The 23,641-nt window shown below is 42.2% G+C and overlaps 1 protein-coding gene and 1 non-coding gene across 6 annotated transcripts in view; both read left to right on the top strand.

Annotated features, from left to right (window-relative positions):
• Positions 1–23,641, top strand: part of ARB2A (ARB2 cotranscriptional regulator A) — a 498,151-nt gene that overhangs the window by 433,958 nt on the left and 40,552 nt on the right. The window lies entirely within an intron of this gene.
• On the top strand, positions 347–448 carry LOC142441680 (small nucleolar RNA U13). Its single transcript, XR_012783035.1, has one exon. It is a non-coding gene; the product is annotated as a small nucleolar RNA U13 (small nucleolar RNA).

Raw genomic sequence — 23,641 nt, 5'->3', positions numbered from 1 at the left:
CCCACTTTTCTGATGTCTGTCCCCCAGGGAGGAAGTCACCTGTAGATCCTTGTCATCGGTTCCCCCTTTCCAATCCACCCTCCCTCTACTCTCCCGGTATCGCCACTCTCACCACTGGTCCTGAAGGGATCATCCACCCTGGATTCTCTGTGTTTCTGGTTCCTATCTGCACCAGTGTACAACCTCTGGTCTAGCCAGACTTGCAAGGTAGAATTGGGATCAGGATAGTGGGAGGACGGGTGGGGCGAGGAAGCATTTAGGAACTAGAGGAAAGTTGTATTTTTGATCAGCTAACAGATTTTTTTAACTAGTTAAACTATTGTTTGGTTTTAAAGAAGGCCTAAGGATCCTTTTCCGGTTCATAGCATGATTATTGAGTCTTCATGTGTTTGTGTACATGTGCCTCCTATAAACCTTGTTCCAGCCTCAGCACATTACCCATCCGACACGAAAAGAGAGGGAGATGAGGACGAAGAAGAAGGTGGCGGCCTCAGGAGATATTTTTGGTTTAAAGAATACCTCAGGGCCGTAGTTTCAAGTGTTCCTCTAATTTTCTTGCCTCCAGAATGTCTGCAATTCATGAGAACTTGAAATTCTGTTCTATATTTTCCCATTTGATACGAATTCTCCTAGAGCAATGGTTCTCAACCTGTGGATCTCGACCTCTTTGGGGGTCGAATGACCTTTTCACAGGGGTTGCCCAATTCATAACAATAGGAAAATTTCCATTAGAAAGTAGCCACAAAAATAATGTTATGTTTGGGGGTCAGCACACCATGAGGACCTGTGTGACAGGATCGCGCCATCATTAGAGAGGTTGAGAATGAGAACCGCTGTCCTATGGAATCTTTGATGGAAACGTTGAGTAATGTAGCATCATCCGTTCTTCTGGCCTCGAGCAAAGGCATTTGACCTGGAGGCCACTTAGCGGCACAGTCATGGCCTTCTCCTCTCCCGGCTCCCCTCCTTCTGCTGGTACACGGGGCAGAGGGAGTCAGATTGTGTTCTCCATGGCCCCCGGCAAACATTTTGTCTCCCAAGACACTACCCATGGAGGACAGAGGAACCAGACATGTTGTTAGGCCAATTAACTGAGCTGTCCCATGAAATGATGACCCTAAATCTCCAAACTAAGAAAGCCAAATCCCATGAGATTCTGTTTCTCTCTTCTCGTCTCACTGAATGAACAGCTTCTTCCACCTCTCCCCTCTCTCTACCCACTGGGAACTTCAGCACATGCTTGAGTGGGGCCTTCAACCCTCCATGGTTCTGACTGCTCCATCATAGTCTCCCACCCAATCTTGTCATCACTTCCCTTCAGATTCTTAAGAAACTGATTTTTTTTTTTGCTTCTCTCATCTTTTGGCTTCAGACCATAGTTGGTCCTGTGACTTGGTTGCACTCGTACAAGTGCCCGTCCGTGGCTCAGTGAACTGCGAGTGAGAGAGTCGGGGTTACGTGGTAGGGCTCCCTGCTGCCTTTCCTTAAAACAAACAGGTGATGAGTGAGCAGATTTCGCTGATATCTCTGGTATGTAATTTTTACTGGGAAAATCACTATAGTTACATAATATGGGGTGCCAAACTGATAGCATGACCCATTTTGTTCTTTTTTTTAAAACAGTTTTACTAGTACTTCATCCACATGTCATACAATTCAGTAATTTGATCATATAAGAAGAGTTGTACAATTATCACCACAGTCATTTCTAGAACATTTTCTCTTTTCTTGTACTCATTGTTATTCATATATTGTTTTCTAATTGTGTCAAAAATATATACACAACAAAGCATTCTCTAATTCCACAATTCTACATGTATAATTCAGTTCCATTGATTATAGCCTTCGTTTTGTACAACCATTATTGATAACCTTTTCCAAATTATTCCACCAGCATTACCATAAACTCAATGCCAAGACCATTTCTTAAGTGTAATTTCTTCAGTGAAGCGCGAGACTAGATTTATATGCCCTCCTTTCTGCTGCCCTGCAGTACACTGAATTTCTGCCACCATAAAGCTCATTAATGTTATTGGAATTACTTATTTAATGTCTCTTATCGTAAACTCTATAAGATCTAGGACTAATAGCTGCATGACCTGTTCTGACCAGAGACCAAAAGAACTAGATGGTTTCCAGTAACCCCTGCAGACCATCTGACCTGGGTCATAATAGTAGGCCCCAGATTAAAACATGTACAAAAACCCTCAAATTCCAAAAAACATCCAGACTTACTGGACCCATAGGGACTAGAACAGTGGTTCTCAATCTTCCTAATACTGCCACCCTTTAATACAGTTCCTCATGTTGTGGTGACCCCCAACCATAACATTATTTTTGTTGCTACTTCATAACTGTAATTTTGCTACTGTTATGAATCATAATGTAAATATCTGATATGCAGGTTGTATTTTCATTATTATAAATTGAACATAATTAAAGGATAGTGATTAATCACAAAGACAATATGTAATTTTATATTGTGAAATATTTATTTCTAATGACAAGTGAATTTTTTTCTTGAAACATGGTATAGCATGGGTAACAGTTTTCATGCTGGGTTCTCATATGTGGGTGTATCTGCATGTGGGTGGACTCGCATGGAGACGGAAAGAGGAGCGGTGTCTCGGTTCCTAAGACCATTGGAAATATGTGTTTTCCAATGGTCTTAGGTGACCCCTGTGAAAGGGTTGTTAGACCCTAAAGGGGTCACGACCCACAGGTTAAGAACTGCTGGACTAGAAAAACTTAGCTCCCTAAGTTGCCCTTTGAACTTGGAATTAAACCTATTTCTTCATGTCATCTTTTAGCCAAAGAATAGATTAGCTTCTAAAAGAAACTATCATTCATGAGTAATGTGCTTCCTTAACCAGTAACTGTAAGAGACCAAACTTTTCCCGTTTGCCCGCAGGAAAGATGAGAAGGCAAGGAAGGGGAAGGAAGTTAGATCAATGGAAATGCAGGGAATTGTGGCACACATACCAATGGCGAGGAATGATTTGTATAAGAATTGTTAAAGCGAAATTTAATTTTCAGTGAAAACTTTCACCTAAACCACAATCTAATGCACAGATATCCATTTTCCTGGCTCACCTGTACCTGGCACATGCCTGGCTTATTGTCAGCATCCAAGATGTTGTGATTTCATGAATAAGCACTTCAACCCCCCAGCGTGGGCTCCATGGCAGCAAGTTTGGCTTGGATTGGTTTGGTTTCTACTTAGAGAAATCTGCTTCTCTTCCTGAAAAGCCCTATGTGTGACAGTGACAGCCTGGATGGCATAGTGGTGACACACACACTGGCCTGCTAATCGTAAGGTCAGCAGTCGGAAACCGCCAGCCAGTCCAAGGGAGAAGCACCAGGCTTTCTATCCCCGTCAAGAGCTGCAATCTCGGGCCCTCATGGGGGCAGCTGCACCCTGTTTCGTAGGGTCGCCCGGAGTCGGAACCGACTCGATGGCAATGAGATTGCTTTCTCTGGTCTTATACAGGACAGACAGAACACTCTGATGCACTTCTGTTCTGTTGGTTCTTTCTGTTTGGCTGGCGTTTCCATTCCACTCCCTCGACCACCATCCTAGTTCATGTCGTCTTCAACTCTACGTCACTGGCCTCCATATCTCGAATAGTCTGTTTCTTTTTAAAGTCCATACTGCTCTGGAACTCTGCTCTCACAGCGCTGTGGGCCTATAGGGGCAGCAAGTAGAATAAGGGCCATGGGAATTGGTGGGGGATCGAGGGTGGGGGCATGTCGAGGGCAGGGGCCATAAAAGTAGGCTGATATCAAGGAGCCCAGGAAGAAAAAGAATGTTTGTAAACTGATTGTTGTAGCAATGATACCATTCTGCTTGACGTGATTAAATATACTATGGAATAATATGGTATATTAACTCCCAATTAATGATAATAATAAAAATGAGTAACCATGTTAACTCGCAAAAAAAGTCACTCCACTGGCTCCCCTTCCATCTGAAGGATGAAAGCCAAATTCCTAAGCCCTCCACTGTCTTCCTCCTGCTAAATCACTGAATGGGATTCCCAGGACGACCTGACGTGAACGCTTTAGTCTGTCCAGACAGGCTGAAGTCTGTTCTCCAAACACACGGTGAGCGTTCCAGTCGACGGCATTGTTCACTTCCCTTGGCGCCTCCTCAGCGCTCCCGCTCCTCCCCCTCCGCTTCCCCTCCTCCTTCAAGTTCCTCTCTTGTCATTAGGTCAGTCATCACTCTGATTCTAAACTGAAAGGCTCAATGTCTCTGCCACTCAGCTGCCCTTTCCCCTCCTACTGTGCACTGCTCTTTCTCTTTTTGCATATACCACTAGGATGGTGAAAAGTTGAAAGCATATCCTCACTGCTGGGTTCCAGCCTCCCCAAGTTAGCATCACAGTGATTCCTTCCATAACCCCTATAAAATCTAGTCTTATTGTTTCAAAAATGGGAGTGACCAGTCACCCAGGAGTGCGAGACTTCTGTGTGACTAGCGCACAGGGTGGGAGTGCTGCTGTTGGGCACTATCAAGTCCCTCTGGGCTCACAGCAACCCTGCTGGCAACAGAACGAAGCACTCCCTGGAGCCGGGACCCATCTGCCTCAGCCTTGCTCACTGACGGTCTCCCCCTGTTCACTGGCCTTTCCTTTGCCGGGCACCATGCCCTTGGACAGGGACTGGTCTCTGATATCCAAACGATTCCAAGAAGGATTCTGGTGAACTTCCGGGGCAAATGTGTTCATTCTTCTAGCACTTCCGATTGATACTTTCAGAACTCTTTCTCAACAGCACAATTCAAATGTATTTATTCCTCCCCCCCCCCTTTTTTTTTAGTCTTCCTGTTCATTGGTCAGCTGTCATGTGCATATGAGGTAATGGAAAATGTAATGGCTTGGGTCAGATTTACCTGCAACTTCCACAAGGAAGAGAAGAGCCAGTCAGGGTACAGTACAGCATCAATTAAACACACAACCGCCCTCTAGTTCTTTAATGCTCTTTAATACTTTAAAGAAATCGTTTGCAACAGATTCACCCAATGGAATCCATTTGGTATCTTGACTTCAGAAGGTTTTCTATCAAAATTATTAGCACATCACTATTTTCTAAATACCTGTTGTATGCTAAGGAACCCAGGTGGCCCTGTCAGATAAGTGGTGAGCTGCTAACCTTCCAGCCACTCCACCGGACAAAGAATTACAGCCTCGGAAAACCATAGGACCCCTATGAGTCAGAATTGCCCTGGTGGCAGTGGGTTTGTATTTTAGGAATCATGTGCAAGGCACTGGCCTCGATTGTGAAATAGGAAACACATAAGACATATGCTAGTAAAGAAGTTGCCTCTATCCTCTCTCCCACTGAAGCAAAAGCAAAACAAAAACTCGCTGCCATCAAGGGGATGCCAACTCACAGCAACACTATGGGACAAGTTAGGACTGACCCCTGTGGTTTCCAAAGGTGTCACTCTTTATGGGAATAGAAAACCCTGGCTTTCTCTTGGGGAGCAGCTGGTGGTTTTGAATTGCTGACCTTGTGGTTAGCATCCCACTGCATGAACGCTACACTACCAGGGTTCCTATCTCCCAGTTAGAGCCTTGCAATCGCATTTATTCCATCTACACATTTTTAACAAAGATCTGCTGTCTTCCAACGTCCTGTGCCACACACAAGAACTTATACAAATGCAGAATGTCAAACCCATCCTCTCCAAGACCATTGCAGCGGAAGCCCTGCCCTTCTGCTTTGTACCCAGTGAGAGCTCCGTGATGGGTTTGCTGGCATTCATGAGCATGGCACTGATGGCTGAGGCTCTGGAGCACCCATTTCCAGCCGTGCTTGAGAGCTGTCAACTTTATTTGGCTTCCTCCTTTCTTCATTTTCCACTGAATGAATGCCAGAAAATCTCCTTCATTTCCGCCCCCCCCCCCTAATCAAGATGTAGATAATGTCTGCTGCTTTTGATCACTAAACATATCCCAGCTCAGTTTCAGTGAGAAGATGGCATGGTATTGCCAATGGAAACCTCTTCCCATTTGGGCCACATCATAATGTCGAAGTGGGCTTGGCTTCAAGTTTCAGTATAGATTCTGGTTCCTGCACATTTACTGTCAAAAACCACTTTGTAGGAGCCAAACGATGGCAGTCTTCCAAATGTTAGGCAATATTAGAAGTACCATTAAAGTACTGCAGAGTTTGAAAAGATTATAAAATTCTGCTTTTTTTAAAGCATAATATATGATTGTTGTTTTTCTGGGTGCCTTCAGGTCATTTCCCACTCGTAGGGAGCCTATATACTATATATATATATGTATATGTATGTGTATGTAGTATATATATGTGTGTGTATATATTGTATATATATATTGTGTGTGTATGTATGTATATATATGTATATCTATATATTAGAGCAAAGCGCTGCCCGGTGCCTGTGCCAAGCTCATGCTCACTGCAGTTACTGAGTCCATCCATCTCAGGCAAGCCATCTCCTGCAGATCACTGTGTCCATCCACCCTCAAGCAAAAGCCTCTCCAGGGAGAGGTCCTTCCTGATAAGATATCTAAAGCACTGAGATGAATTTTCATCAGACTCATTTCTGAGGAGCATTCTGACCATGCCTCTTCAGAGACAGGTATGTTCACTCTTCTGTTAGTGCATTGTCTACTCACTACTCTTCACCAACACCATAAAGTGAAGGCATCGCTTCTTGGGTCTTCTTTAGCCGACTGTGGGAGGCATGGAAGATGCCATGGCTTGCCTCAGGGACACCTTTGTCCTCAAAGGGACATGTTTGCTCTTTAGCAATTGACCTCAGCCTTTTGCAGCAGAGTTGCCCACGGTGGTGTGTTTGGTTTCTTGACTGCTGCCTCCCTGGCCATTTAATTGTGAATCTAAGTAAAATGAGATCCTTAGCAACTTCAGTCTTTTCTCTGTTTGTCATGATGCTGCTTCTTGCTCCCGTTTTGAGGATTTTTGTTTCTATTGTGTGGTGATGTCATCCATGTGGAAGGATGTAGTCTCTGATCTTCATCAGTAAGTGTTCTAGGTCCTCTCTACTTTCAGCAAGTTGTGTCATCTGTACTTCGCAGGTCACTTATGAGTCTTTTCCCAATCTTGATGCCACCATCCTAGTCATGTAGTCCTATTTCTTGGATTATTTGCTCAGTATGCAGATTTCAAAAGTATGAAAGGATACAGCCGCGATGTGCACATTTCCTGATTTTAAGCCATGGAGTATCCCCTTTTCCTGTGTGAACATCTGGCTATCGGTCCATGTACAGATTCCAAAGTAACACAATTGGGTGTTATAGAATTCACATCCTTTGCAGGACTTTCCACAATCATGATCCATTGTTATGATCCACATAGTCAAACACCTTTGTATAGTCAGTAAAACACAGATAACATTTTGCTGGTGGTCTCTGTTTTCAGCCGTGACCCATCTGCTATAAGCAAGGATATCCTTTGTTTTATGTCCTCTTCTGGATCCGGTTGAATCTCTGTCAGTTCCTTGTCCATTCGATCACTCAAAAATGTCCCTCGTGCGTCTTCTTTCCTCTTTTTTCGTTTTCTTTCCTCCCGCCCCACTACCGTGTTTACCTATCGTTCACCTCTCCATAATCCCTCTCAGACACAGTTCTACTGATCAGACATGACCAAAAGAGCTACATCTTCCTCGCCATCAATTTCAGAACCCTTGCTCTTCCCCTGTACCCATCATTACTGGCTCACCGCTCTCCACATCCACCCCCGTGCTCCCCACCCCACAACAGGAACCATCAGTCCAGTAGCTTTCTCTGTAGAATTACCTATCTTGTATAAACAAACACACACACACAAAGAGAGAGACGGGGAAAAAAGAACACACAAGTAGTCACAAGTCTATCGGGCATCCTGACACAGAGCAGATGGATGTCTCTGTCACGTAGAGAGAAGGATGTGTTCTAATCCATCAGGCCAGTCCCCTTTTCTTCCAGGGTGCCACATCCCAGGTCCCACTTAGCTAACAACACATACACCCTTTTGGTCTTCAGCATTCCTGTCTGAAAGTCAAGCATCCTGAAAGTCCTCATTGTTAATCTTGTAGTCAGGGATGGTCTGGTGCCTCCCTTCGCCACCCCCACCCCCCCCAGCCATTACGCCTTTAGACTTTCAATGTGGCCCTCTTGTGAGTAACCCCAACCAGTTCAGATGGGGTGCCAAGTGCTGACCCCTGAGTCAGAAGTCAGCAATCAGGATTCTTTAGGGACTTTATAGCTTTGCTTCTATCACTGGTCTGTTCTACTATCCCTCTAGGGGTGTGTGTGTGGGTGTGTGTGTGTAATTTATATATGTATATAAAGGCAAATGCAGTAAGGGAGCAAATGGACTTTGGGCCTCTACTTAAATCTTACCTCAGTACAAGAACGGTTTGTTCTAATAATGTGGCATTGTATGATACTCACCTTCCTGACATCATCGCTGAAGACAAAATGGGTGCATAAGCAAATGTGGTGAAGAAAACAAATAGTACCCAACTATTAAAAGATAGAGTGCCTGGTATCTTAAAGGCTTGAAGTCAAACAAGCAGCCACCTAGTAAGGAAGTAACAAATCCCACATGGAAGAAGCACACCAGATCTCAGAATGGGGAGGTTTGCCTCCGGGAGCCCTTCCAGCAGGCCCAGGATCACAGTACCTGGGGAGCCCTTCTAGCAGGCCACACTGAGTTAGGACACTCAAGAGCCTACTGAAGCATGGCCTCTGGCCCCAGGTCTCTGTGTCCTCACACCCAGGAGATGGCTCAAGAGGAGCCCAAGATGGGTGGGCTGCAGTCCCCATACCACACCACACCCATGCAGTCTACTATGATCAACATCCAGAGTGAACCCCACGTGCCTGACCACGTCATCTGGTCCCTCTTGCCTCTTGAACGCACTCTTCCTCAACTGCTGCTGCCTGGACTTCGTGGCCAATGCCTACTCCGTGACGTCTAGGGACCGGAGGATGGTAGGAGACATGATTGGGGCAAAGAGCCATGTGTCCATTGCCTAGTACCTGAACATGTTCCCTACGGTCCTCAGCCTCCTGGGAATCCTCATCTTCATTCTTCTCGCCATGGGCACAGTGATGAATGAGCTTCCAAGCCCTGTCACAGATGATGGGCCAGCAAGGCCACCAGCCACTGTACCATGCTGTGCCCTTGAACCCTACAGCCCTGCCCTGCTGAATGACCTGACCTCTGGCCTGCCTGCCCTCGCTCCTGTCCGCAGCCATCTGCGCATTATCTCCATCTATCAGCAAGCTCAATAAAGTGCCCTAGTGTGTAAAAAGAAGAAGAAGAAGCGCACTAGCCTGTGTGATCATGAGATATCAACTGGAAAAGGTATCCGAAGTTCAAAAACAAGCAAAGAAATCAATGTGAAGGGTGGGGATGTAGTGGCAACACAAAACCCACATGCAAGATAACTGAACAGTCCTCAGAGGGACACATTGGAGGGATGATAAATCCAGTATATGATGTAGCACTGATGAAACACATAACTATCCTTTAGTTCTTTAATATTTCCTCCCTAGTGTTCAATTGTATAATTAAGATAATTCGATTCATGAAAGCCAAGATAGATAACCCTTCAGAAACAGTAGCAAGAGTAATGGTTCCCTGAAGGAACAGGAAGCGAGGGGAGAAAGTGGGGCTGATAGCACTGATGACTATACAACCCCCTCAAGAGGAGTGAACGACAGAATTGTATGTGAATGGATATGTTGTGTGGTGTAAGATGAGGCAAAAATAAATCAATAACAAAGTTTCCTGGGGGGGTGGCAGGAGGGGATAAAGGGGAGCTGATATCCAGGAGCTGAAGAAGAAAGAGAATGCTTTGGAACTCACTGTGCGAGCAGTTGTACAATACAGGTTGATATGACTGAACTATGGAATGTCATGATATCTGTAAGAGTGCCCAAGAAATTATTTTAATTTGAATAGCAAAACAAAATTTCTTCAACAAAACTTTATTTCTGGAATAATATTGTTCCATATCCTGTTGCATTGCTTTTCTAGGATACTTCATTAAAGCTTAAGCATTCCCTTATTTTAGTCACGAGGCTAAAGATGGTTGAAATCCCCAATAATACTATCAAGAATTTTAAAACCAAGTTCAAGTTGAAACCTCTTTAATAATTTTATACTTTTTATACAGCAGCTAACATATAGAACATGTGTTCTATATATATAGGAAATATATAGCTTTAAATGTAACTGTGAAATAAAACTTCAAGAAGGCATAATTGTTTTTATTTATGCTATACATTGTACTCCTCTTAATTCCTCATCCCATTTTACTTCCTTTGTTCAATCTACAGACAATAAAGCATATATAAGAGGTAACTGTTAAAATAAGGATTCATATACAATTAGAGACTATTTAAACTTACAGATAATTTGGATTTAAAAATGAACTAATGGCTAACAATATCAGCCTCATTAAAAAGCAGAAGCATATAAACTTACCTGAAAAGATTTTTCTTTCACTAGATACTGAAGAAAGGATTTTATATATGACCATGTAAATAAATAGTGGTTTATTATCTAGTTTCCCCATGAGACTATAAGCTGAATACAGTGAATATGTCTGTCCTATTGACCACCATATCCCTTTCCTTTAGAACTACATTATTGTTTGAAATGAAATCACATGGATCCTTCCCCAAGAACCACTGGCTAACATCATGTACCATACCTTCCACTGAAACTACAGTTAACACTCTATGTTGTTAATTTTGTATATCAATTAAAATACCTATAACATTAAATCACGGCTTAGAAATTACACATGGTACATCACACAGATTTATGTTACTATAACTTGACAAACAAGAAAAAATCTGCATTTGAATGTACATTTATGTCTTAAATATCAGTTGTCTCAACCACATTTTAACAGGAGCTAAATGTGGAAGAGTTTAAGGCCATTTCCTCTGTTGAGAGTCTAAGTGTGTGTTTGTGTGTGTGTGCATGTGTATACATTGTTTTTAATGTATAACAAACAAGCTCATGGTAAAGTTGACCTTCTATTGGGGCCATTAAGAAATCCTATTTATTACAATCCAATAGGAGTCTACTCAACCAACCCTCACAGAGAAAGAAGTTGTATGTATCTATATCCTAATAACTCTCTTACGTATAGTGATAATCATTTCTTTGCTAAAACCCTATCCAAATATAAGACACCTTGCTTGTTTAAGGGCACATTATGCCACAAGTTTCTATGTGTTGTACTCAGGGTACAGCACAGCAGAAACAGCCTGCCCGGTGAATGCAGTGTCCTTTTCCTTACAGGCAGCGCTTCTGTGTCCAAGCATAACTTTTCATTTAACATGAAAAAGAAAAAAATCATTTATCATAAAATACTCTTTTGAGTTAGGCAGATTTGTCTTGGATCCCTTCCAAAGGACATTAGTTCTGTAATTTCTTCAAAGTTGAGACCATGTCCTGCCTTTCTTTATATGCCTGCTGCTTTGTATCTGGGAAGTGCAAGGCACGCAGGAATTACTTGGGTTGAAGTGAACGGAACGCTTTTGAATGTTACCATCCAGCTTGTCCTTTCCAGGAGCACATTTGGCATAGACTCTCAAAGTACAAACTGTACATTTTAAATTTCTTAATGAGAAGTAACCATCATTAGCAGTTTACTTATTCTGTTGTTGTTGATTACTGAGAACGTGTTGGACACATGATGAAAGACCATGTCTAGTCTGTGGTGAGCTGTGGATGCCGCTCTCGGTACCACAAGATAGGGTTTGTTAAAATTGTAAAGAATGAGGTCTACTTCCAGAGATGCCAAGTGAAATGTAGAAGACGACAAGAGAGCAAAACTGATTATTATGCTAGAAAACGCTTGGTAATCCAAGTTAAGAATAAACACAGCACACCCAAACGCAGGATGATAACTTGTGTAACCCACAGAGATGTCACGTGCAAATTGTTCAGAGGGGATAGATTGTCTGTGTAGTTTATGCTCACGAACTTCCCAAGTAAGGTGTCAAAGTTCTCCGGGCTAGTTTTGCTGCAGCCTATTGTACTGGCCTGCTGCTGGTTTGGCATGGACAAGATCTATGAAGTGGAGGTTTCTGGAGATGAATACATTGTAGAAATGATGGTCAACCTGGTGCCTTCACCTGCTATCTGAATGCTTTCCTTGCCAGGACTACCACTGGAAATAAAGTTTTTGGGTCTCTGAAGGGCCTGTGGATGGAGGCTTGTCTATCTCTCTTAATACCAAGCGTTCCTGGTTATGATTCAGGAAGCAAGGAATTCCATGCAGAAGTACATCGGAAACACATCCTGGGTCAGAACGTTGCAGACCACATGCATTACCTAATGGAAGAGGAGGAAGATGCTTCCAAGAAAGGAGAACTGATATCAAAGGGTTCAAGAAGAAAGAATAATTTATAAATTATCAAGGGTTCATCGGGGGGGGGCAGGAAGGGGAGGGAAGGGAAAAATTAGCTGATACCAAGAGCTCGAGTAGAAAGCAAATATTTTGAGAATGACAAGGGCAACAAATGTACAAATGTGCTTGACAAAATGGATGGATGGATGGATTGTGGTAAGAGTTGTATGAGCCCCCAATAAAACGATTTTTTTTTAAAAAAGAAAATGATGGTGGTAGTAATTATCCAATTATGCTTCATCTAATTGAATTATGGATTGTTATAATTTCTGTAAGAGCTCCCAATAAAATGTTTTTTTTAAGTGCTTACAAAACAACATTTTCTCAAGCCATAAAGAATAACATAAATCTGACTTGAACAGTTAACACTATCAGTAGCCCCCGTGCGCGGTGCCTGGTGGACCTGATCGCGTTTCCTACATGGTCTCTGCTTTGGTTTGTGCTGTTCTGTTTCCTTCTTGCTTGTCTGGATTAGGATGTATCTCTGAGGTGCTGTGTCATTGGAGGTCACCTTCTTGGAGTTAGGTTATCTGTTTTTTCATTTCGACATATGAAAACTCAGGATTGATGATCATATAGAGACAGCAAATAGAATAAGGGTTTCTGGTGGGAGGGGGTTTCCGTGGGGGGCGGGGGGGTGACGATGTCAAGGAGTCCATGTACAAAAGGAATGTTTAGATACTGATTGTGGTGACAATTGCCCAATTCTGCCTGATGCAATTGAACTATGGAATGATATATGTATTTTAAAAAAAAGAACAACTCCTGATATGGAGGAGCTGTATAAGAAAGCACATGCTTCTACTATACAGGAGAATCCAGTCTATGAGAAGAAGCCTAAGCGAGATGTTACAAAGAAGGGGTAGAATCGTCCTAAAATGTCTCTTGCCCAGAAGAAAGATTGGGTAGCTCAGAAGAAGGCAAGCTTCCTCAGAGCTCAGGAGCGGGCTGTGCAGAGCAAACCACACCATGATTTTCCATGAGGGCTTCCCACAGAAAGACAATCAACTTATTCACCAAAAACAGACACAGCAATAAAGGTGACATGTCTAGAAGAAAGGCAGGCCTACTAAGAGGACTTCCGATCCAGTTTGCTTCATCGGTAGCTAGCAAACTAACCCTTGGTCTCACCTACAGACACCACAGCCCAGTTTTCCATGTCTCACATAGTCTTTCAGCGAAAAGTAGCAGACTGCCAATACGTTCAAAAGACCTGAATTGGTTAGGCGTTCGCGACTATTATGTGTGGTCTCATAGAGGGGACACTTCTCCTGACATTGACATTCCATTCATCTTACCTCAAAATGACAGCTATTGTGGAGTGTGATCTCACAACTTAGATGCATTTCTCAGTCTTCTCTCTGACATACGGAGTCACACTTTGGCCATAGCCACAGTCCACACTTGCTAAGGCATGCAGTCTGCAAGGAGTCGGCAAGTAGCCTGCCGGGCTAGGAATGTGGCATCAGACCATGATGAAGGCGCGCCTGGCTCAGTAAGGAGCTGTAGCCAGCAACCCTACAGCCCTGAGAACTTCTTGCTGAGACACAGGCGTCTCTTCATTTTTTAAATTTTATTTTACCATATAAAAGATTTTACAAGTGCCTAAAACGGCATGTCACTAAACAAATTTCAAAATCTGCCACCTAAAGTTTTGGGTAGTATTGGTCCATCTTTGTTTGTGGAACAAAAGAGAAATATGTAAAGTGTGACATTTATGTTTCTTTCTTTTCAAATCCAGTTAAAGGTGTTAAAATAAAAACCATGAACAGTGTCTTACTCATCTTACTGTACATGTCTAAAATAAATGTGAATAGTACATGAATTCTTATAATTATTTCTATGGAATGCCTTAGCTCTTTTTAAGCTTTATTAATACAAAAGCCATGAGATACTTTTAAGTTCAGTTCTTATCCTCCAAAATGTATTTCATTTTAATCCAACTCCACAGTATTGAGTTACCACTATCTCAGAAGACTTGGGAGTCACAGTTAGTCGGTATGTATTGCGTGCCTCCTATGTGCCAGTTACTGTCCAAAGCACTGACGTAGGCTACCTAATAGACAATGCTTCTTTGTCCTCCGATAGCTTACATTCTTATCAGAAGAAATGGAAAACAAGCACATATGTCAAGAAACAAACTTTTAAATAAATAAAAAAGATAGATAAGATGATGTCAAATACCATTATTGCTGTTAGGTGCCATCAAGTTGGTTCCAACTCATAGCGACCCTGTGTATAACAGAACGAAACCCTGCCCGGTCCTGGGCCGTCCTCACAGTGGTTCTTATGCTTGAGCCCATTGTCACAGTCACTGTGTCAATCCATCTTGTTGAGCACCTTCCTCTTTTCTGTTGCCCCTCCACTTTAGCAAGCAGTGTGTCCCCTCTAGGGACTGATGTCTCCTGACAACATGTCCAAAGTTCTTGAGATGAAGTTTCGCCATCCTTGGATCGAAGGAGCATTCTGGCCGTACTTCTCCCCCGATGAAAATGTTGGTTCTTTTGGCGTCGATGGTACTTTCGCCAGTACCATAATTCAAATACATTGATTCTTCCTTGTTCTTCCTTATTCAATATCCAACTTTCACATGCATAAGAGGTGCAGGAAAATATGATGGTGTGGGTCAGGTGCCCCTTAGTCCTCCAAGTAACATCCTTTCTTTTCAGAACTTTAAAGAGGTCTGGGCAGCAGCTTTACACAATGCAGTTCATCATTTGATCTACTAATTACTGCTTACATGAGCATTGATTATGGATCCCAGCAAGATGAAATTCTTGACAACTTCACCCTTGTCCCCATTTATTATGATGTTACCTATTGGTCCACTTGTGGAGAGTTGGGTTTGCTTTACAATGAGTTACCAGACAGTAGGACGGAAGTCCTACTTGGGTAGGAAATGAGGGAATGATGATCCTCCTTTCGCAAACGGTGTCCTCTGTAGTCTCCCGTTGTTTCCCATACTTCAGGGCAACTCACAACAGCAGTCCTTCATTTAACTGCTGAGAACATTGTGCTTTTGTTCCTCTGCAGTGTAGAGTATCCCTGACTGACTTGTTTTCCCCGATGGAAGCATTGAAAATGCACCAATCCAAACGCTCCCTGCCTCTGAGTTGATTCTGACTCAGAGTGACCTTACAGGACAGAGAACTGACCCTTAGGTGTTTTCTAAGCTATTAAATCTTCACAGAGCAGATAGTGTGTTTGAACCACATACCTTTAGTTAGCAGCTCAATACAGAGCCTACCATGCCTCCAAGATTCCTGAAAATACACTACCCAACTCAAATTCGTACCCTTTTTCTTAGGCACGACTAACTGGTTGTAAATTGTAGAACTGATTCTAGAAAAGATGTAAAGCTCGGTGACAGAGAAAAGGAGGCTTGGTGGGGACAACTTGACCACATAAGCTTAACAAGGCAAACTCTCCTCTTGACAGGCTTACCTCTCAGCCCAAGGGATTTTTCATTAAAGCCAAAATAGCAATAACCAAACAATACTCTTTTAAAATAGGACCTCTTTGAATTTGGAAATGTAGCATAGCCTCTTCTCTCAAATGTATAAGGAATTGATCATTTTTAAATGTCAAAGGGACATAGAAACTGGTATTATTATTTCTCTGATAAATTTTTCATTCCTAAATCTTGTTTTCATACATAAAAAAACCTCAAGAATTGCAAAGAAAAAGAGTGGTGATTTTTTAAATTAAAGGTGTACAAATGTCTATATCCATATATGAGTATACATATGTTAAGTTTATAAATACGGTTATAACTAGGACAATACAATATCAGAAAAGAACATAATTCCAAAAGACAGTATTATTATTATAAATTACGCATGGTTTAATATATTTGAACTTTTTAAAATAATATTAAAAGATAAAAACTATGTATGTCTGACTTTAAACACGTAACTACATACTCCTAACTTCCATTTAAGGAGCATTTTATTCCAAGTCAGGCACTTTGCTAGTGGGTGTACATTATTTGTAACCACTACATTCCTATTGAGTAAGTATAATCCTTATTGGAAATTGAGATTGAAAAGGTGGCTAAATTATCTAAGATCACTTAGCTAATAAATCGCAGATTTAAGGTAGAAACCTTTTTCTATTAATCCATCTGAAAAAAAGTAGCCATGAAAAGGAATTATGTGTTTATGTGAGGTCCTATGTCAAGCAAAAGAAAAGATTAAAACTGTCAAGGATTATATTTCATTGGATCCACAATCAACATCCATGGTAGCAACAGTCAAGAAAGCAACCATTGCACGTAGATTGGAAAAATCTACTGCAAACGACCTCTTGAAGTGTTGACAGCAAAGATGCTACTTTGAAGACTGAGGTGCATCCGATCCAAGTCCTGCTCGTTTCAATAGCCTCACGTGCAGGCAAACGGCTGAACCATGAATACACAACATCAAAGAACTGATGCACTTAAATCGTGATGATGGAGAAGAATATTGGATATACAGGCCAGTGAGTACCAGAATAAGCCCATCTCTCTTGGAAGAAGTACAGTTGGCGTGCTCTTCAAAAGGGATGATGGTGAGATGGTATGTCACAGACTTTGGACATGTTATCAGGAGAGACCAGTCCCTGGAGAAGGGCATCGTGCTCGGTAGAGAGACCAAGGGGAACGAAGGAAAGCCCTACGCAAGATGAATTGATCCAGTGGCTGCAACAATGGGTTCAAGCACACAAACAGTTATTATGTAGGAGGCACAAGAATGGACAGTGTTCTGTTCTGCTGTGCACCTGTGGCCACTATGAATTGGAACCGATTCAACACTTAACAGCAAATCCATCCAGATTCTTAGTTGCAAATAATACAAAAGTAACTCGTGTTGGTTTAAAAACAGAAAAGGAATTTATTAGAATAATTTACGGAATCAGTGTGAAAGCTGAATAGGCTAAGGGAACAGGCAGGAAGCTAGGCAAAGCCAAGAGCAGAAGCACCCGAGGCAGGACGCAGGCCTTGGTCACTGCTCTTTCTTCACAGCTGCTCCCTCCTCAGCTCTACTCGCATCTTCCCGCGCTTTCTTCCCAGGTTGCACCTTATTTTGCTTTTGGCATCCAACTGACAGAGCTTAGGGCCACGTTGTCGCCCAGAGACTGACAAAGAGAAGGAAAAGGATTGTCCCGCTGGGCCTTCCTGGTAGAGAGCAGCATCCTGCTTTCCTCTAGGGCTTGCGCCCTGTGATTGTCCTGAGCCATGGGAGGGGATAGAAGAGCTCATCTGTCCACTGTGGGCACTAGCTGGAGGAAATCTGACGGACACAAGTGCTTCAAATAATAGTCACTGAACCTTAAGAGAAAGTGAGAAAGGTGAATGGACACAGGAAAGCATGAAATGTTCCATTACTGAAGTAACTATAACACTATCCTAGAAATCCATGCAAACCCACTTCCAGGGTGTGTGTGTGTGTGTGTGTGTGTGTGTGTGTGTGTGTGTGTAATCACATATGTATGTAGTGGTTTTGATATTCTTCACAAGCACCATAATTCAAATGCAATATTGAAAATACCATAGAATGCCAAAAGAACCAACAAATCTGTCTTGACTCACACACACACACACACACACACACACATCTATCTTGGAAGAAGGTCTGCCAGAGTGCTCCTTAGAGGCCAAGATGGTGAAACTTTGTCTTCCAGGCTTTGAGTATATTGTCAGGAGAGACCAGTCCCTGGAGAAGGACATTGGTAAACAGCAGCACAAAAGAGAGGAGCCTTCAAGGTGATGGATTGACTCAGTGGATGGAGCAATAGGCTCAAGCACAGGACCATGAAATGTGTCTTTCTTCTTTGCATTAGGGTCCCTCTGGGTTGGAACTGACTCCTTGGAACCCAACAATAATATATATGTACGTGTGTATGTATGTATATGTGTGTTTGTATTTACATGTGTTTATATGTGGTCATTTATGTGCATATTATTAACTAAAGAAAGAAGCTCTTAAAAGGAATGTATCTAAAGAACAAAATAAAACCCCATAAATTTGAAGTTAGTAATTAATAATTGGTTGAAGTTTTTGCATATATCATTTCAAAGAATGTAGAACAATGATCTTACAAAGAAAGCATACTAACTAGTCTCATAGAGACGAGTGGAACCCCACCACACACCCCCAAGACAATGGCCTTCGGGCACCTTGCCGTGCGGCATTGAACTCACCCTGTGAGTAAGTAACCATTTAAGATTAACAAGGCGGCATTTCCCCCAGGACAAAGTTCAGAGGGTTAGGAAGAAAAAAGGATGGGAGCAGCAGACACAGAGAGGATAAGTCGTACCAGTACATTGAGGGGGGTACAGAGAATGGGTCAAAACTAAGTGTGTAGGAATCACTAAATGTAAAACTGATGCTCTGCTCTGTAAGCTCCACCCAATTCATAGTACAACGGGTTTAAAAAAAGAATTATTTTAAATTGGTACTGTTGTCTATATTTCTATATGAAGAAACTGAAGGTCAGCAAGGTAATTTGTCCAGAATTAAAAAGCTACTAAACATAACAACTAGATGTACAACCCAGAGATTCTGTCTGCAAGGCCAGTGTGCATTCCTCTCCAACATTGCGGCCGTGTGTCATTTCTAGAGGAAGCAGCACAGAAAGCAGGCGGCAGGTTGCTAATGGGGTGGCTCTGAAGCTGGGAGAAAACTCTCAAAGAAAGCTGGGAGCATCAGGGCAGGGGAAGCTGGTTCTCGGATTCTGAACTCTAATCAACTGATCTTTCCAAAGAAAGTTTCGAAACGGAAAAGTGATTTTAATAAAAGTTTCGCAGGATGTGAAGGAGGGATGGAATAAATAATAAATGAAGGAGCCTTATGCCAAGAGTATATTTGAGTATTTCTGTGAATAAGCAGACATTAACTGTTCAATAAGTAGTCGAGCCAATTAATATATTTGGGAAGATATAACATACTAAATGCAATGAGGTAGACACAATAGAAAACAATGATAGCAACTAGAAAAGCTTGAGGGTAAACAAGCGGCCATCTAGCTCAGAAGCAACAAAACCCACATGGAAGAAGCACCCCAGCCTGTGTGATCACAAGGTGCTGAAGGGATCAGTTAACAGGCATCAAACAACAAAAAAAATCACATCATTGGGTGCACACCTCCATGATACAATCACTGAGGACAAATGGGCACATAAGCAAATGTGGAGAAGAAAGCTGATAGCGCCTGGCTATCAAAAGGTATAGCATCTGGGGTCTTAAAGGCTTGAAGGTAAACAAGTGGCCATCTAGCTCAGAAGCAACAAAGCACACATGGAAGAAGCACACCAGCCTGTGCAATCAAAATGTGTCGAAGGGATCAGGTATCAGGCATCATCAGAACAAAAAAATCTTACCATAGTGAATGAAGGGGGAAGTGCAGAGTGGAGACCCAAAGCCCATTTGTCAGCCACTGGACATCGCCTTGCAGAGGGGTCTAGGGGAGGAGATGAGCCAGTCAAGTTGCGATGTAGCACCGATGAAAAATACAACTTTCCTCTAGTTCCTGAATGCTTCCTCCCCTCCCCCTCCCCCCCCTCACACACACTATCATGATCTGAATTCTACCTTGCAAGTCAGACTAGACCAGAGGATGTACACTAGTACAGATAGGAACTGGAAACAGGGAATCCAGGGCGGATGATCCCTTCAGGAGCAGGGGTGTGAGTGGTGATACTGGCAGGGTAGAGGGAGAGTGGGTTGGAAAGAGGAAACTGATTACAAGGATCTACGTGTGACCTCCTCCCTGTGGGACGGACAACAGAACAGTGGGTAAAGGGAGATGCTGGATAGGGCATGATATGACAAAATAATCATTTATAAATTTTCAAGGGCTCATGAGAGAGGGGGGAGCAAGGAGAGGGGGAAAAAAAGAGGACCTGATGCCAAGGGCGTTATTGGAGAGCAAATGTTTTGAGAATGATTAGGGCAATGACTGTACAGATGTGCTTTACACAATCGATGTATGTATGCATTGTGATAAGAGTTGTATGAGCCCCTAATAAAACGAATTGTAAAAAATGCATCTTCCCACAACTAAGCATTCCAAAGTAGAAAGAATATGTTTGTGACCTATTGAGAAAGAAAACACTTATTGACAAAAAAAGCAAAGACACATCAAGCTGAAGAAAAGAGCTATAGAAACCATAATCAGTGCTTCCTCAGGACTATGTAGTATAATGTTAAGACTGTGAATGAAGATAGAAAGGACCACAGGTTTCCCTCAAGATAGAGTTCTTCAAAGGTCAACCCTTCTGCAAAGCCCGTGCTGACTTGCTAACTATAAATGCTTTTGGGTTGCTCCTGGATACCAAGATGTTGTCAAACTCTCCAGAAAGATCATTAGCATAGAAAACTACCCAGCCTCTCCAATTTCGATTATCCTTGCTATTTTCTGGGGTGTTTTTTCTCTCACTACCAGTAGAAGATGAGCTTTTCAAAGCCATACTGTATCTTATTCATGTTTGTGATTTAATTAATGTTACTTGAACCCTCCTAAGTTAAACCTGAGAAATCCAGAGCCTGTGTAAGCACAAACCTCTCAGAGGAAGAATAGTGAATCTAGAACAATGGTAAGGCTATATTCTGTCAGAGGCAGAAAACTTGTTAGACCTGGAATAACTTGGTGGCAACAATTTGCGGGGGCTGGGGCAATGTTCTCCAGGAAGCTGTAGACGCTCTAAACCAGCGGCCAATGTACGGTGCTGTGTTTCCAACAGCCAGAATTCATGGGTCCAGGTACCAAGGGGTGGAAGCTGGAGTGGCACCAATCACTATTACTCCTACTGATCCATTTGCAGCATTTTTGCTTCCTGTCCCAGCAACCCTGTGTTCCTCAGGCCTGGAGGTCCTGGTCCCAAAGGAAGGAACTCTCTCACCTGGAAACACAGCACAGGTTTCACTGAACTGGCAGTCACCTTGAGTTGTCGCTTGCACCAATTTCATTGTAAATTGTTTTAAAATGTGCAATTAACCCCCCAACCCCATCACTACCTGGTTCACTCCCTCTTTCAACTAATTGTTAAAATCATTTTATTATGGGCTCATACAACTCTTATCACAATCCATACATACATCAATTGTGTAAAGCACATTTGTACATTCATTGCCCTCACCATTCTCAAAACATTTGCTCTCCACCTAAGCCCCTGGATTCAGCTCCTCATTTTTCCCCTCTCTCCCCACTCCTCCCTCCCTCATGAACCCTTGATGATGAACTGGTCTTTAATATGTTGAACAATCCCTGAATCCCTGGTATGAATCCCATTTGGTCATGGTGAATTATTTGTTTTATATGCTTTTGTATGCTGTTGGCTAGTTTTTTGTTAAGGATTTTTGCATCTATGTTCATTAGGGATATTGGTCTGTAGTTCTTGATTCTTGTGGGATCCTTGCCCGGTTTGGGTATCAGAGTTATACTAGCTTCATAGAAGGAGTTTGGGCATTTCCTTTATTTTTCTATGTTCTGAAAGAGGTTTTGTAGGATTGGTGTTAGTTCTTCCCTAAATGTTTGGTAGAATTTTCCAGGGAAGCCATCTGGTCCAGGGGATTTTTTTGTTGGTAATCCCTTGATAACCCTGTCGATTTCTTCTATTGCTATGGGTCTGTTGAGATTCTTGACATCCATCAGGGATAGTCTAGGGAGGGATTGTTTTTCCAAGAATTTTCCAATGTCTTCCAAATTGTTGAATTCATTGGAATACAATCCTTTGTAGTGCTGTGTACTTATCCTTTTGATTTCATTAGAGTCTGTTGTAATGTCCCCTCTTTCAACCCTTATTCTTGCTATTGAAATTTGATCCCTCCTTTTTTGGTTAGGTTTGCTAGCAGTCTGTCAATTCTTTTTATCCTTTAAAAGAACCAAAGTTTAGCTGCATTAATATTTTCCATAGTTTTCTTATTTTCCCTCTCCTGAATCTCAGTCCTGATTTTTATTATTTCTTTTCTTTTGCTATTGCTGGTATTGTCCTGCTGACTCTGCTCTAGTTGTAAATTTTGTGCCAGCATATCAATCATGAGTCTCTCTTCCTTTCTCAGGTGTGCATATATTGTTTTGAAACTTCTCCTGATAACTACCTTTGCTGTGTCCCATACGTTTTGGTACGTCTGCTCATTGTTTTTTCTTTCTAGAAAGTTCATTATTTCATCCCTGATCTGTGCCAATACGCACTCCTTTTGCAATACAAAATTATTCATCCTCCAGTTGTTTGCTCTTTTTTTCTTCATCTTCCTTTTGTTGATTTCCAGCTTTATGGCACAGTGGTCAGAAAGAGAGGTTTGTATAATATCAATGTGCTTAAATTTATGTAGATTCACCTTATGCCCCAGCATGTGATCTAGCTTCGAATATGTGCCATGTGGGCTTGAGAAGAATGTGAATTATTTTATATATGGATGAAAAGCTCTGTAAATATTGATCAGGTCAACTTGTCTAATTGTAGTGTTTAGATCTCTAGCCTCCTTGTTGAGTTTCTTTTTCTGTGATCGATCTTTCTCAGAGAGCGCTGTATTGAAGTCATCCACTATAATTTTTGAGACTGTGATTCTTTTTTCATCTATTTTTAAGATCATTTTATTGGGGGCTCGTACAATTCTTATCACAATCCATACATACATCCATTGTGTCAAGAACATATGTACATTTGTTGCCATCATCATTCTCAAAACATTTGTCTTCTACTTGAGCCCTTAATACTGGCTGCTCATTTTCCCCCTCCCTCCCCACACCCCCTCCCTCATAAACCCTTCATAATTCGTAAATTGTTATTATTTTGTCATATATTACACTTTCTGATGTCTCCCCCCGCCTTCTTCTCTGCTGTCCATCCCCTAGGGAGGAGGCTACATGTATATTATTGTAGTCAGTTCTCCCTTTCTACCCCACATTCCCTCCATCCTCCAGGCATTGCTACTCTCACCACTGGTCCTGAAGGAGTCATCTGTCCTGGCTCCCCTGTGTTTCCAGTTGCTATCTGTACCAATGTACATCCTCTGGTCTACCCATATTTGTAAGGTAGAATTGGGATTATGATGGGGGGGGGGCAGGAAGCATTTAAGAACTAAAGGAAAGTTATATGTTTCATCGTTGCTACTCTGCACCCTGAGTGGCTCATAGCCTACCCACAACCCTTCTGTAAGCGGGTGTCCAGTTGCCTACCGATGGGCTTTGAGTCTCCACTATGTACTCACCCACATTTACAATGATAAGATTTTTTTTGTTCTTGGA

This window comes from Tenrec ecaudatus, chromosome 2 (genome assembly GCF_050624435.1).
Source record: "Tenrec ecaudatus isolate mTenEca1 chromosome 2, mTenEca1.hap1, whole genome shotgun sequence".
NCBI classification, from domain to species: domain Eukaryota; kingdom Metazoa; phylum Chordata; class Mammalia; order Afrosoricida; family Tenrecidae; genus Tenrec; species Tenrec ecaudatus.
This window is presented reverse-complemented; position numbering and strand designations above follow the sequence as displayed.